Source organism: Rhinopithecus roxellana, chromosome 6, assembly GCF_007565055.1.
Source record: "Rhinopithecus roxellana isolate Shanxi Qingling chromosome 6, ASM756505v1, whole genome shotgun sequence".
NCBI lineage: Eukaryota > Metazoa > Chordata > Mammalia > Primates > Cercopithecidae > Rhinopithecus > Rhinopithecus roxellana.
This window is the reverse complement of record NC_044554.1, coordinates 26,267,333-26,284,068: the sequence shown is the minus strand read 5'-3', so window position 1 is coordinate 26,284,068 and position 16,736 is coordinate 26,267,333. Positions and strand designations below refer to the sequence as shown.

At 37.7% G+C, this 16,736-nt stretch overlaps 1 protein-coding gene and 1 long non-coding RNA gene across 15 annotated transcripts in view; one reads left to right on the top strand and one right to left on the bottom strand.

The window, feature by feature from the left end:
- ST7 (suppression of tumorigenicity 7) overlaps nt 1–16,736 on the bottom strand; it is a 278,422-nt gene that overhangs the window by 145,953 nt on the left and 115,733 nt on the right. The window lies entirely within an intron of this gene.
- On the top strand, nt 12,264–14,893 carry LOC104682629. Its single transcript, XR_750717.2, has 4 exons — nt 12,264–12,303; nt 13,028–13,139; nt 13,830–14,516; nt 14,607–14,893. It is a non-coding gene; the product is annotated as an uncharacterized LOC104682629 (long non-coding RNA).

Below are 16,736 nucleotides of genomic sequence, written 5' to 3'. Positions count from 1 at the left end.
TTCTAGTAACTATAATTGGTTTTGCATTTGTACCTAAGGACCAGTTATTATTCCAGAAAGCACCTACAATTATCTCCTTAGGTCCTGGGCTGTGAACTCCGGTTAATCACAAATGCACGTAGCTTTACATAATGTCTATGGGTAACAGTCAATGGAAACTGGAGCACTGATATTTCCAAATATTGGCAAGCCAGTTTTTTTTTTTTTTAATCTATTAAAAGATGCATCTAAATTCCAGGTGCTTTTTATTACCACACAAATCTTAAGCTAAATTCATCCCTAATAAAAATGCTCCTAGCCCCTGCAAATGGCATTTCCCCCTCTCAAAAATCTATTCTTATTATTATCTCAAATAGTGTCCAAAATGGTCAGCCCTCATGGTGAATAATCTATTCATCTGTAATGCAGAAGGAAAAAGAAAGAAATTTCATGTTTTTAATTAGCAATTGTCTAATGCCTAGATCCTTAGAACCCAGACAATGTTTCTTGAGGTGGATCAGTAATTGGTTAAAACTCAAGGTTAATGAAGCTACAGTCCTAGGTTTGAATGAGTCAGTCAACCTCACACCAAGAAATCCTGTGCCACAAACTCAGAAGGTACCTCTGGCCCAGGTGTATTACAAATGAGTATTACCACTGGAAGGCCAACCATCACGTTACTATAGAAACAAACCAACCTGTATCCCCAAAATGGATGGAGATTGCTTTTGCTTTTCAAAGTTATTTTCCCAAAACATTTTTTAAAATGCAGAAAATTAAAAAAAAGAAAGAAAGAAAGAAAAAAAGAAAGAAAGAAAGAAACCATTCCTCCCTGCCCCCGCTCAAGAAAGAAAAGAAAAAAAGGAAAAGAAAAGAAGGGGTAGGGAGGAGGTAGGGAGGGGAAAGGGAAGGGGAGGGGAGGGGGAGGGAAGGGGGAAGGGAGGAGGAGGGAAGGGGGAAGGCAGGGTGGGGAAGGGGAGGGGAGAGGGGGAGGGAAGTTTGGTTATTTCTTTGATTACTAGCTAGCTTAAAATTCTATTTTCTCTAGTTTTTAATGCTTTAATTAATTTTTTAAATTTAATTTAATTACTGGTTCGTGTTGTTTGCCTTTTTTTCTACTGGAATGTCACTAATTTATAAAAGCTCTTAGTAAGTACGTTAACCTCTTATCTGTCATAATTGATGCATTTTTTCCCTTTTCTTTTAATTTCCTTTCTGAGTTTAATTTCCAGAATTTTAACAAAACGCTTTCTACATAAAAATCGGAGGAAAACATTACTGGAAGAAAAACCTCTATATACAATTTGCTAGAAAGCAGAATTTACTAGAATGTCCCTTTCTATCCTCCAGCTATCTTTGATGCAAAAAGCAGAAGGAACACTTTGAGAGTACTTGATAGCATGCAGAAAAACAAAAAGAAACCACTCCATTGAATATGTGGAGTTTCACAGTGCTCTAGGCAACTGCATAGCAAATAGTCATCGCACACATACACACAGACACTAACCATAAATACTGTTTGCTAACAGAAGGGAGAATAAGCAGAGAGACATGTCATTACATGAGATGACATGACTACTGGTTTAAATGTCTCAAAACTGGAAAACAGACAGACACAAAACACAGAAACCATTAAAATGAGACATTTTTCAGCTTCATCACAGGCAAAACCAGATACAGAAATGATGGGAATGTAACATGAGACAGACCAACAGCTGCAGAGAAAATAAAATAAGAACTTAGCTGATGAAAAGAAATTTTCAAAAAAAATTCGACTTGCAGTGTATTGGTGAGAGTATGTTTTTAACATAAAGTCTACCTCAGTGTAGTATGAAACATAACCTTTTTCCCTTCTGTCACAGAGCACTAGTGACTTTTGATGTTTTTCCCCCTTCCCTTCTTCTTTTTTTTGTACAGAATCAATATGTATTTGCCTCTTATTTTCCTTTTCTTAGGACCAACCACCAGGACTGACTTAAGCATTACACAGATAGAGATACCAAATTACAGAGAACAGTTATCTACTGTTCTAAAAACCTGGAAACAGAAAAAATGACAACCTAAAATCGATTTGCTCCTACCACTTTTGAGAAAAGTAAAAACATAAAATATAATTTTATTCTCAGATTAGAATAAAAAATAGAATGCTCCCTGGTTCCTGAGAAATTTTTAAAACTTTCATATAATCACAATTTGTAATGGTTGAAAATTATTATTGGTACTTGAACTTTACTTCCTCCCACAAATAATAATAATAATAATAATAATAATAATAATAGTAGCAAACACTCATAGAATCTTCATAAAACAACCGGCAATGGGCTAAATGTTTTACATTGTGTCTTAGTAAATTTTCACAATTTTGTGTTATTATCCTGCCTGTGTCTAGAGATAAGAAAGTGAAGATTAAATCACTTAAGTCACTTGTCCAAAGTCACGCAGATAGACAGTGGCAGACCCAGGATATGAATTCAGGTACAACCAGTGCTGAAGCCTGAGTTCCCAACCATTGTTCTAAGGGCTTCTTACACTGGAAGGATCCGACAGCATTACTCACCCTGGGTTCACATAAAGCATGTACCCAAGCATGTGTTCACAGGTGTTTCCAGTAGGTTCATTTCTTTCCATCTGTGCTGACCTCAGTGGTCCAATCTTCCTTTCTCTTACCTGGATGATCATATCCCCCCAACCTGTCTCCTAGACGCCATCTCTCAGCACTCAATCTAGCCCAAACTCTACACTGCCACCTGAGTCATCTTTCTAATACAAGGGAATTGATCTGCTCCAGCTTAAAGATCACTGACACAAGGCATTACTAAAACAGATGAAGAAACTAATACCTAAAGATGGTAAGTGCTATTCCCTAGGTCATTTTCTAAGAATTGGAAAATCTGCTGATTTCTTAGCCTGTGCCTGAACTATAATTGACTACAGAGTGTTAGAGTAAAAAGTAGCATTTTTGCTACCAAATTCAGAATCTCAAACTCAAGTATTTGGATGTCTATGATATTCTATCAAATGCCTATGTCATCTACATATATGCTCAAATAATTCTTCAGCTTCCTTTTTCTCTGATTATTGTCACTTGTTAATAAGGAGAAGATGGGAGACGGAACCAAAGCCAGGAAGTTGGCAACCACCAGCTTGCCTTACGGTGCTGCCTCCATATGCTCACAAGGAAATCTCTGCACCTGGCCTAGCTTCTGTGCTGAGCCACAAAACAAACATGAATGCTTACTTTTTTTTTTTTTTCTTTCTTGAGAATTGAGAGAATATGCTTCATTACACATATTTAACAGACAAGTCATATGTTACACAATCACATATAAAAATATATAACTCTATATTGTGTGCTAATAATTTTATAAATAATAGCTTTAATCCCCTGATAGATTGAACACAACCCCATTCCTGTACTTATTCTATTCCATGTTCTTATTAAAATAGCAGAGAAATGTGGCCAGGTGCAGTGGCTCACAGCTGTAATCCCAGCACTTTAGGAGGCTGAGGCAGGTGGATTACCAGAGGTCTGGAGTTTTGAGACCAGCCTGGCCAACATGGTGAAACCTCGTCCCTACTAAAAATACAAAAAATTAGCCGGGCATGGTGGCAGGCTCCTGTAATCTCAGCTACTCGGGAAGCTGAGGCAGGAGAATCACTTGAACCAGAGAGGCAGAGGTTGCAGTGAGCCAAGACTGTGACACTGCACTTCAGCCTGGGTGACAAGAGCGAAACTCTGTCTCAAAAATAAAAATAAAAATAAAATATATATATGTGTGTGTGTGTAAATTAGCCAGGTGTGGTTGTGGGTGCCTGTAATCCTTGCTACTGCAGAAGCTGAAGCAAGAGAATCGCCTGAAACTGGGAGGTGGAGGCTACAGTGAGCCAAGATCGTGCCATTGCACTACAGCCTGAGTGACAAGAGTGAAACTCCACCTCAACATAAAATAAAATGAAATAAAATAAAATAGCAGAAAAATGGAAGGTGTTCAATAGTTGACCAGTTCCTAAACCGTGCTGAAATACATCCTGTCACTAGATATGTATGGTATTACAAGCAGAGTGACTATTAAACCAATACACCAGACCTGTCTACATCAGGGATAGGAAAATGCAGCCGGCAGGCAAAATCCAGCCCACTGCCTGTGTTAGTAAATACATTTTATAAACACAGCCATGCTTGTTAGTTCATGTATTGTCTATGACCGCTTTCATGCTACAACAACTGAGTTAAATAGTGTAACAAACTGTGCAGCCTGCAAAGCTGAAAATATTTACTAACTGGCTCTTTACAGAAAACAGTTGGCTGACCCCTGGTTTACCTTAAATAAAAGCAATGCTTCTCTGGTATTTTCTACTAATGGCTGAATAAAATAAGAATATATTTAAGGGGAGTTATGAGCCCGGCTTAAGAAGCAAAGCTTTAAATGACTGTTTGCCCCATTACATCATTTGGGAAGTCATCAGTGTCCCAGTGATGCTCCCATTCCTCAAACCTTTATAAAAGTCCTAAATGTAGCCTAGCATACCTTCTTTTCAATATTCTCAACTCTGGTAAATATTAGTATTTCTAAGGTAGATTTTTACTTTTAGTAACGTGCAAACTGTGTATAGCCCAAACTAGTACCAGCATTAAGTAGTCAGCTGTTGTAGCATGAAAGCAGTCATAGACAATACATGGTTTTTCTCATGGATAAATTATGACTACCTATTAATGAAGTGGGTGTTTCTATATGAGCATTCAACTAGTTCAGATATCAAGAGTGATGGTGAGATTTTGTGTATCAACATGGGTAGACTACAGCCCCTAGCTATTAAATCAAACACTAAGTATTGCTGGGAAGGTATTTGGTAGATGTGATTAAAATACACAATCCATTGACTTTAAGTAAAGATTATCCTAGATAACCTGGGTGGGCCTGGTTCAATCCATTCGAAGGCCTTAATAGCAGAGCTGAGGCTTCTCTGATAAAGAAATTTGACCTGCAGACAGCCGCTTCAGCTTAGACACAAGAGTTCCAGCCTGCCCTGCCTGATTAATGACCCACCCTACCCATTTCAGACTTGGCTAGCCAGCCCCCAAAATCCTGGAAGCCAGCTCGTTGCTTTTCTTTCTTTCTCTCTCTCTCTCCCCTCTCTCTCTCTCTCTCTCTCTCTCTTCTCTCTCTCTCTCTCTGTCTCAGTGTATGTGTGCATAGCCTACTGATTCTGTTTCTCTAGTGGAACCCTGGTATATCAAGTCTAAATAAAAATGCTTCAAAAATAATTTTAGTCATTTTTTACAATTGTCATTTTAGAGAATACCAATTCCTTGGATAAAAATAGCTAGCTAGAAACAAAACTCATTACTGTACAGTCACTCCCTATTACATCTGAATTGCTCATTTCACTCTGGCAAAACATAAATTCTAAAATAAAATCATTTAGACAAAAACTACTTGAAACCATAGAGTACTGGTTTCATTCCAGGTGTCACTGAAGTCAGAAAAATCATTATGTCTCAGACAAACAATGGTAGTAAAAAGATTAATGAAATGATTAAAATTTCTGCTACAGGTCATGCCAAATCACACTTAAAATAATTTCTATAAAAATTGTAAAGAAAATGATTACCACATTGAAAAAATTTAATAAATTGTGGGGAGGCATTCAAAGGTTTCCTGGATCTAAAACATCAAAAAGATGAATAATTGGAGAAGCATTTAAAATTGAAGCATTCAGACCTGCCATGCATATATTATTATCCTGGCCTTAATAAAGATTAGTAAGAATGAAAAGAAGCTCTTGGGGTCATGTTAGGTACCTACTATGAGCTCACTAAACAGTAGCTATTATAGTTTCTACATTTTAAAGTCAAAATTTTATTCTAGTCATCTAACTATTGTTTTAATCAACATTTGAGGTAATACCCTTTTATATTTTAAGTCATATTATTTTATATTTTTTATTTACATTTTAAGTTATTTTATAAGTTATAATTCTTTTGCTTTTATTTGGAAATAAAATAACCAATATAATTTATTTTCTCTTCCTAGAGTGAGGTCAGCCAAAAACAAGAAAGAAATTTAAAGCATCCTGGGAAGTCATCATATCCTTTTTCTCCAAGAAAATCTAGTTTTGCTTGTTTCTGTGTATCCCACAACACCTGTGTTTGACTATGTTTTTCACTTTGGATTTGGATTTTGGTGTGATATACACAGTTCCAAACAATGAATGGATAGAAAACTCAGTGACATAAATAAAGGTGGTATTAAAATATGCACAACAGGCTTCCTCTGCACAAATGTGGTGATTATTAATACATACTCTGCCAAAATATTTAAGTACCTACATGCAGAATGTTTAAGGCTAGAAGATTATCTATTTATATTAAAAGCCTGAAATTTGGAATCTTCAAATTTACTTGCTAAAGTCATTCTAAAAATCTGATGGGATCTTGCTCATCCACTCATCAATCCCATAAGTTCGTACATGTGAATTGAGCATATTTTTGTCGTTCTTTAAAAATCACTACACGTGGGAATTTAACCTAAGGAGATAATAATAGGTATGTACAAGTATTTATCTTCAAGGATATTCAGCAAAAATATATCTATAAATATATTATTTGCAAAAGCAAAAAAAAAAACAAAAAACTAAATATACAACAAGAAAAATGGTTAAATATTAAATCTCTATATGATATAATTGTATGCAGCCATTAAAAATCAAGTTACAAATGACGGGAACACGATCACTCCATTTTAGTTTAAAAAGCAAATTATATAAGTGTGTGTAGTTTGACATCTTTTGTTTAAAGTGTATAGATGATACATTAGCTATCTGTATAGGTACATAAACATAAGTACAGTTTCTGTAACACATATATCACTGAAAAATAGAAGGACAAACATTCCAGTAGTGCTCACCTCTGAATGGTAGAATTATGAGTGATTTTTTTTCTTCACTACAGACTTGAAATGTTCTACTATATGTGCTAGTGGTGTATTTTAATCAGCAGGAGAAAAGGTTTCTAAAGCATGACATAAAACTAGAATCCATTAAGTAGTTATCTTTGGAGGATAGAATTACATGGAACTTTTATTTTACACACTTTTTCCATTCCTTCTAGTCTTAAATATTTTTAAACGCACTTGTTTTATTTTGGTAACAAATAAAAGCATATATAGCTTTAAAAACAACCAATACAGGCTGTTTTTTCTAAAGCAGGAATTTAGGTGAATTTTTTTTTTAATTCAGTTTTACTTTAGTTAAAACAAGATATTTAAGAATAAGTTGACAGAATAATAGCAACAACAACATCAAGAACAAAATCATCCTATCTTAAAAAGTTTTTCTAAAAGAACCAATGAGGAAAAGTATTTATACATGTATATGTAATCTAAATTCTAGTTTTAGAAAGACGGTACATGAACATGAAACCATTTTTATTGTTTACTACAATCACAAAATCCTGTATGAAATTATAGTTGTCCCTCTGTGCCCATGGAGGACTGGTTCTAGGAATCCCCTCACCCTGTGGACCCCAAAAGCAGAGGATGCTCAAGTCCGTTACATAAAATGTCATAGTGTTTGCATATAACTTATGCACATCCTCTTGTATACTTTAAACCATATCTAGATTACTTATAATACCTAAGACAATATAAATGCTACATAAATAGTTGTTTTATTGTATTGTTTAGGGAATAATGAGTAAAAAACAAATGCTGTACATGTTTAGTACAGACGCAACTATGCATTTTTTTCAGAATATTATTTTCAATACGCCATTGACTGAATCCGCAGGTGTGGAACCTGCAGATTCATGGGGCGGACGACATTTGTTTCAGTGCATTTATGACTATATATGAATAACACGTAGACTTATTCAAGAACCTAAAAGACAATGAGAGGCACTTAGGAAGCCAACAAGTCTGATTTAAGATGAGCAGAATGCATCCAAGCACTATGCTCCCCCACCCAAGCACTATCCTCCATCCTTCAGTGTCACAGTGGGCTGGTGTCGTGACTTAATTGCTGAGTTACAGCTAATTATAAGGTAAACGAAACACTAAAAGAGAATTCACCCCAACCAATTAACTAACAGAGTAGTTATTAATTGTACTAGAATGTCCTACATATGCTAATTCAAAGTTTATCACCCATAAAGACATCCATACAACCATGACTCTTTTTGTTCTATTCTTTTTCAAGCTTTGTAACAGTACAAATGACCCTGATGCAAAGCATCTATCTTGCTACCATGTAGCTGACATTCAGCTCTGTCCAACTGGACATAAATTTCTATGCCTCACTCTGGGTTTTAAGCAGTTACTTAAAACTGCATGATTACTGCATGGTAACAAATTGATAATAGCATAATAATTACATTAGAAAGAATGAAAGTAACATGTTAACTTGGATTCACAATGCTTATTGGGTTATATTATAACCCAATAATGCTACTAATCTTTCACCAGAGAGATGGATTAATTAGCAACTAATCAGCAATGCTCCTAAAACTAAGGTTGTAAAAACATAATTCTAGTTTTTGAAATCTTTACTTTTCTATTCTACTGTTAAACTGTTAAAATGCCCAGCTGTACCTTCTCAACATCAAGGAGTTACAAGCTATGCTTTGGATTCGATGCCAGTTGTATAAAACTACTACATGAACATGGCTGCAACTATGAGTTCTTCCCTCTGTCCTTCAGTCCCTTGTAGCCACATGGAACCTTGTTTCCTAGAAAAGATTTAGGGATCAGATTTGCTCTCTCTTGGGCTAACAGCTTAATGTCTCTGGGTCAATTTTTCTTATCTATAGATTGAGAGATTTGGACTACAAGGCTCTTTTCACCTCTAAGACAAATGACAAATCTCTAATGACTACTCTAGCATAGCATTTAAGTGAGGAATCCAAAAACTTTTGCAACTCATATCACAAAGGGCTAATCTCACTAATAAATAGAGTTCTTAGAAATCAATATCACATTCCAGCCTGGGTGACAGAGCAAGACCCTGTCTCAAAAAAAAAAAAAAAAGAAAGAAAGAAAAAAGAAAAAGAAAGAAATCAATACCTCTTTCACAACAGAACTCAAACCCACACTGATTACATTGGCAAAAATCCAAAAATTTGATAATATATGCATTTTTTTCAGGTTTGCTTAAAATGAGGCAAACCCACATGCTGCCTATAATAACTATTATTACTACTACAACATATTATCCATTCTAAATGGTTAAATTTAATGAAATTCTCATCTGGCGCTATTATGGCTTGCATTATAACACCTATTTAACACAATGTCTTCAGTAGCATAAAAGCAGTTACTGGATTCCTAAATGTCACTCTTTCTCTGGTTTGAGGACAGTCCTTTAGGATCTTCAATAAATTTGTATGCTAGCCATACCCTGTCATAGACTTACATGTTATACTTCTACCTTCCTCTAAGTGATGTTATAGAAAATAATAAGACAATATGTATAAATCACTAGGAATTCCTGATGATGAAGACAGGAAGCAGAGAAATTCTAGGCAGAAAAGGGCAGGTCCATGGCAAAGCCCCACCCTCAAGCTGAAAAACCTGAAACCATGGCCCAAAGTTAGAACTTATATCCCTGTTTTCCCACTCAAATGTTCCCTTTTCCTAAACTGCCCATGGTCTGCCCCACCCTGCATCCTGTGCCTATAAAAACTCCCGTCTCAGCCAGCAGAGAGAGGAGAAGCAGCTGGACAGCAGAGACCACAGCTGGACATCGGAGAGAAGTGGCTTGACTTCAGAGACACAGCTTGAGGACGTAACTTTGGAAAAGAATCCGACTGGAGAGAGCCAGACTCCAGGAGAAGATTACCTACTCCCGTGTCCCCTTTTCAGCTCTCCTTTCCACTGAGAGCCACTTTCATCCTCAAGAAAAATTTCCCACATTTACCATCCAATTTGTTCATGTAACCTTGTTTCTCTTGGACGCCAGGCAAGAACTCAGGAGCCATGAGTGCAGATACAAAAGGCTGATACCCCGGCCCTTTGCCCTCACTGGCAGAGAACAGCCACCTCACGTGAAAGGGTGGAGGGCCCTCTGAGCTGTTAACACTCAAGCCATCCATGGACGGCAGAGCTAAAAGGGCTCTGTAAAATGCCTCCTGGGGCTTCAGGAGTCGCAGGGACGCTGCCTGGATGCTGCCGCAGGGACGCTGCCTGGATGCTGCCGCAGGGACGCTGCCTGGATGCTGCCGCAGGGACGCTGCCTGGATGCTGCCGCAGGGACGCTGCCTGGATGCTGCCGCAGGGACCCTGCCTGGATGCTGCCGCAGGGACCCTGCCTGGATGCTGCCGCAGGGCCTGCACAGAGTTCGCTCCTGCCAGTGCCCAAAAGTGCTCGCTCCAGCTCCTGTACCCACTCACCTCCCACAAGGGGTGGAACGCAGTGGGTCTGAGTGGAGTTTGATCCTGCTGGTGCCCAAGTGGCCAGCAGACTCCAGCACTTGTGCACTTCAGTTCCTGCCTCATTTGCTTGCACACTCCCTCCCATGAGGAGTTGAAAGCAGCGGGCTGAGCAAACAAGGCATCCCTGTCCCAAGTCCCAGGAAGGCATCAAGGAAATATCCTGCCTCAGTAGTGAGAAATACTAAGAAGCTTTGGGTGTATGTGTATACATACACATATGGATTGACTAATTTGTAAATTTAAGGTATCCTGATTAGCTAAATCCCAAATTGATAATCTGGAAATGAAAAATCTACTTTCAGTTTCACCAAAGATTTATCAAGATACTTTCTGTACCTTTGTTTTATAATCCATAATCTATTTTTTAAATTGTTACTGAAACACCAGAGGTTTGGTCTAGGTCCTGCTGCGCGCCACACAGAAAGTCAATCACTAACGTGGCAAGTATTGCCAAGGAACAAGGCTTTCATCAGGTGCTGTAGCTCAGGAGATGGGAGCTCACTCTCAAATCCATCTCCCTGACCGACTAAAATCAGCGGTTTATATAGCAGGTAAGCAACGTAACAATGTGTAAAAAACCAGGAAGTTGAGAGGGGCAAAGAAGCAAACATGGTGAATGAGGGGATCTCTTGGCATATGGTGCAGTGATGTGGTTTCAGTTCTTTGATACTTTTTGTGAGAGGCCTAAAGGTTGTTTCCTGAGGAAGGAACTCAGAGAAATCAAATATGTTTCAACATTTTTAATGCCAGAAGGGTCAATTTCTATGTCTATCAAAAAGAACAGCCTATGGGGCAATTGGTTTCAAAATAAGGTATCTTGAAATTCTCTCATTTTTAAGGAAGATCAGGATAAATTACTGAGTTATGGGAATCCCCTGCAATTTATGAAGCAACTGTTCTAGAAAACTCTAAAGGCAGGGAGATGAGAGGATGTATGTTCTCCGGCTGTCTTTTTTCACACTGGTTCAGGCCTCACACGAACAGGCCTGGGAGCAGGAAAAAGTACAATGAGGAGAGCAAAGAAACACATCTTTCCTTCCCTTACTCCTCGACATCCAGAGGAGTAGATGGCAGGGAAACAATGGGCTGTGCTGAGAGGCTGAACTTCTTAATCTTACAATTAGTCCAAATATCTTAATTTGGGAGCAAAGAAACGTATAGCTCTACCTCCCATTCTAATCCTTCTCTACCTACCTCCACTCCTTTATTTCTTTAGATACAACTTCTACCATGAAACAAAGTAAAAATTGTCACTATGTTGAGTTCAGTGGTTATAATATATATTCAAAATAAGAAAAAAATAAACCTTTGAACTATGAGTGCTTATGAACTTAAGTAACATTAAGGATACTGGTCATTAATATAAATTTTCATGAATAGGATATATTTTAATAGATTTTTTGCAGTATGTTTTAGAGTAATTATTTTCATCTTTATTCCTCACAAAAATCCTTAGGAAGGGATAGAAATTATCCTCACCATATTAGCATACCATTGGTATCACCTTTATCAACAAAAGAAAGTTTTTAAATATTTAGTTATTGGATTTAAGCTAGAAAGGATGAATGGCGCCCAAAATTACTGAATTCATCCACTAACCCAAATTGTGATAGCATCACATAGTTCAGCTGCAATACTAATTAATTTGAAATTATTCTATGATTATATTTTTGTACTATATATCTGTACCAAAAAGAGTACAAATACAAAAAGAGCATTATTCACCATAGCACCACTACTTACTAGCAAACAAACATGTCAACTAACTACAGCTCAATGTCTTAGGAGAAGTCAATCACATCTAATTTTGCAGGGGTTCTAAATAGAACACCATTGTTTATGTTGTGGAGTGCTGGTTTCCTTAACTTTACCTGACAGAATTACAAAGATTTAGGAGGTTTAATCTCTCAAAATCTTATTAAAACAAATCCTATTACCCTGCCTCATTATTTGAAGTCACAGTGTATCTAATGACTTTTCTTTTACATGTACTAATCAGGCCTGGCCACCCACAGATATTTGTAAATTGCATTATCTTCTGTCTAACTAGCTCATAGTGTGTGAGGTGAGGGGGGTCACCATAAATAGTTTCGGTGTGATTTACTTTTCCTAACTGCCAAAGCACTCTATGAGGGGGACAAGATCTGCTATCTAAACAAGATAGTAGCTTGTTTTTGAGACAGGGTCTCACTCTATTGCCCAGGCTGGAGTGCAGTGGCACAATCTCAGTTCACCACAACCTCCGCCTCCTGGGTTCAAGCGATTCTCCTGCCCCAACCTCCCAACCAAGTAGCCATCACATCTGGATAATTTTTGTATTTTTAGTAGAGACAGGGTTTCACCATGTTGGCCAATCTCGAACTCCTGGCCTCAAGTGATCCACCCGCCTTGGCCTCCCAAAGTGTTGGGAATACAAGTGTGAGCCACCATGCCCGGCCTAGATTAATTGTATCTAGGAAATCATATAACAATATCTACTTTCTATATCGCTGGAGTACAAACATACAGAATAGCCAGTTTAAAGTAACTAGTGTAATTTTTTTTCTTAATTTCAAAAGGATTGAGGTCAAAAATCCAATTCCATGATCTGCTAACAATTTTAACTATCATTTTTTCCACAGTGCTTAAAACAATACTTTAAGAAATGTATCATGTGGATAATGTTCCATGAGAACAATATCCACATGAGATGCAATGTCTAAGGTTAGTTCCTGATTCCTGGAAGCTGGGAAAGTACGTATTTTATTTGTGTATTTGCTTAACAAACATTTATAGGGCTAATTATAGGCCAGATACTTTTCCACAGATTTTAAAAATATTATTATTACTCAATTCTCGTAACTACCCTCTGAGGTATGTACTACTACTGTCCCCCTTTTACAGATGGGTAACAGGTATAGAGAAGTTAAGGACTTACTCAGAATCATACGAGTAGTCCATAGTAGAAACAAGATTTAAACCCGGGTAGTTGGGATCCAAAGTTTGTGCCCCTAACCACTCACAATGCCCCCTCCACAATAAGCTGCCTCTTTTCAGGAGTACCAGAGACATTTTGCCACTTTAGGCAGTTATTATTCAATAATTGTGGACCTTCCTCAGGATATATGGATGAAAATAAAAGGCAAACAAAGTATATCTGTCCCTATAAAGTATGCCTAAGGTGTTTGTATCATTCATTTGAACAGAGTTCTACATTACCATGTCCCAAAGTTCCTTTCACTAACATATTATGTAATATACTATGATTTGAATTTTCCTTAATATACCATGGATGGTTTTTTATTTCTAAATCTATCTCATTCATTTAATACTCCACAGTACTAGATTGTGTAGAGGCCTACGGATGTGGTTAAATAGTCTACTGATTTCTTCAGTTGTTATTATTCAGTTGTTATTACTGATTTTCTTCTGCCTTTTTTACAGGTCTCATTCCAGTAACTGCTTAATATCCCCTGTCAGTCTTCTTCAAAGGCTGAAGCCAGCCTCTGACTGAAGCCCAGCCTCAATGTTTCCTGTCTGGTGCCAGCACAGCTTGCCTGGACTTCTGAAAATTGCAAGCCCTTGCTCCTTGCTGGTCACCACGCTCCCCCTTTCTTTGTTGCAGACTCCCTCTTGCTGTGGTTTACCAGGTGCCCCTATTGCCCCTCATGCTTGTGTGCCACTTTGGACTTAATCTGGCACACTTAACTCCCTTCATCCACGCCTGAAGCTGGACAAGCTGAAGTGACTGCATCACTTTCTCAATTCTGGCTTCTGCCCACCAGTCTTGCTCTGCTAGGAGGAATTAGCTCTGCCTGGCCAGAACCCAAGAAGTGACAAATCAAACTTGCTCAATAGGTGGTAATTAAACTTCTGGCTCTAAAGCCCAGAGTAGGTTGTCAATGGGATTTCACAGTGGCTCCCTGACACTAAGCAAGGATGTAGTTCTACATCTGGTTTTAAATCTTAAACTCTAATAGGATTCTCAGAGAAGACAGTAAAGACTAAGACCAAAAAAAGTTGTTTTAAGGGAAAAATGACAGTAAGTACAAAAGATAATCTGGGGAAGACCTGGCATGTCTGAAATCAAAACATCTGTTACTAAGTGGATCATGACTGCTTAGTTTCTAGGTGAGCTGAATAAAAATACTAACTGAACAATGATGTAGGCCATTGTCAAATCTAATCAATTTCTTGTTTGTCTGTTTGTTTTTCCATCAGTCTAGAATCTTTAAGTAAGCCATTCAGAAGATGTGACACTATAGAATGATACTAACTGAGGAATAGAGTGGAGAGAAAGGGCTGAATATGACTTCAGAAAAAGGCCTGAACCATAAAAAATGTTGATCTCACTTACTGATCTATGCTATATTTCTTTTAAGAATGTATTAATATAAACATCCTTTTCTCCCCACATCCAATACCTATTACTACACCAAATACTTGTTCCTCTAAAAAATGTGAAGTTGAAAAAAATTTCCCCCATTAAATGAGAATTATTCTGCTTACGATATTAGGATATATGCTCTCGCTTTAAAAATAGGAGGGTGCTGAATTCATCACTTGAGTATATTAAATAGACTGTGGAAGAGTATTATCCTCCTGGAAACCTCTCATCCCTCACTCTCATATCACGAGGGATTGCCAGTTAGGTCTAATGACCAGTAATATCCACAGCCATATGTAATCAGAAGAGTTTCTGGTTCCTCTAAAGTGGAAAATAAATTGCTGCCAAGGCAAACCAAATAGCATAGACTTTTGTATGATCTGCCTCTAATGCTTCTCTGACAGACCAAACATGCTAACTAATGACATCTGGAGAACAAGCTATGTCACGCAGCTTCCTCAGTGATAACTTTTTAAACACCTGGTTACAGATCTTTATCCAAGGGTGTAACTGAGTTATCGTGCTCCTCAGCCCTAAGCCACCTTCTCGGTTTACCCCAGTGTGCCATGCAAATATTACTTTCTATACGTGCCATGATAATGGAAAAGGTTGGGAAGGCCTGAATTAATCTTTATCAAATATCTTACTTTGGCATAGCCCATACGGTGTCTTTGAGGAATAAAAACATGTTTGAACTGGAAAGACCCCAGATAACTTTTTCCCAAATGGGACTCCTTCAAGTGTAAGTTCCATAGAACATTAAGAGATGTTAAATTAATTGGGAGAAGGAATTTGAGAAATACTGGATTAAAGTTTAAAAGTTGTTTGTTTTTTTTTAAGTCCAGGATGTCTAAGACATTTGGATATGTTGAATGCAATGTCATTCTCCAGCAGGAGGGTGTAATACAAATTAATATTTATTTAAAGATGGAGCTTTTAGAATATAGTTTTTAAAATGGTTTTGAAATGCACGTAAAATGCACATAACATAAAATTTACCATCTTAATCATTTTTAAGTGTACAATTTACTACTGCTAAATATGCTCACATCGTTGTGCAACCAATCTCCAGAACTTTCTCATCTTGCAAAACTGAAACTTTATACCCTTTAAATCACAACTCTCCATTTCCCTCTCCTCCTATTTCCCTCTCCTCCTGACAACCACCCTTAGAATACCTTTTGCAAATAATCATTCACAAAACATAATTTAGAAAATGGTGCTTTATATTTTATGGTTCATCACCTCATTGTACAGATGAGAAACAGGCCTGAAGATGTTAATGATGTGTACAACATCACAAATTAATAATGAACCAGGTCTTGAACTCACTGAACTTTAAGTCTGGCCTCTTTTCACAACACTCAGAGTAGAAAGCTGAAACAAGCTGCTAATTAACCAAATTCTATCACCAAATGTCCTGAAAGTTATTTGTATCTATCAGGTCCATTTCAAAGAAAGGACTAAAAGAATTTCCCCTACAGCCACGCTAAGTCCACAATTCTCCAGTGCAGGTACATAAAACATCAAGAAGCCCCAATTTAAACATGCCATGCCTTCCTAGAGCATCAATTTCATTTGGTGATTAGAAAATTAACTGTATTATATTAAAGTAATCATGAATATATTGCAGGGTAAAGTGCAAAATTAACCTAATTTAAAAGGACTTCGCCAGGCGCGGTGGCTCAAGCCTGTAATCCCAGCACTTTGGGAGTCTGAGACGGGTGGATCACGAGGTCAGGAGATCGAGACCATCCTGGCTAACACCGTGAAACCCCGTCTCTACTAAAAAATACAAAAAACTAGCCGGGCGAGGTGGCGGGCGCCTGTAGTCCCAGCTACTCGGGAGGCTGAGGCAGGAGAATGGCGTAAACCCGGGAGGCAGAGCTTGCAGTGAGCTGAGATCCGGCCACCCCACTCCAGCCTGGGCGATAGAGCGAGACTCCGTCTCAAAAAAATAAATA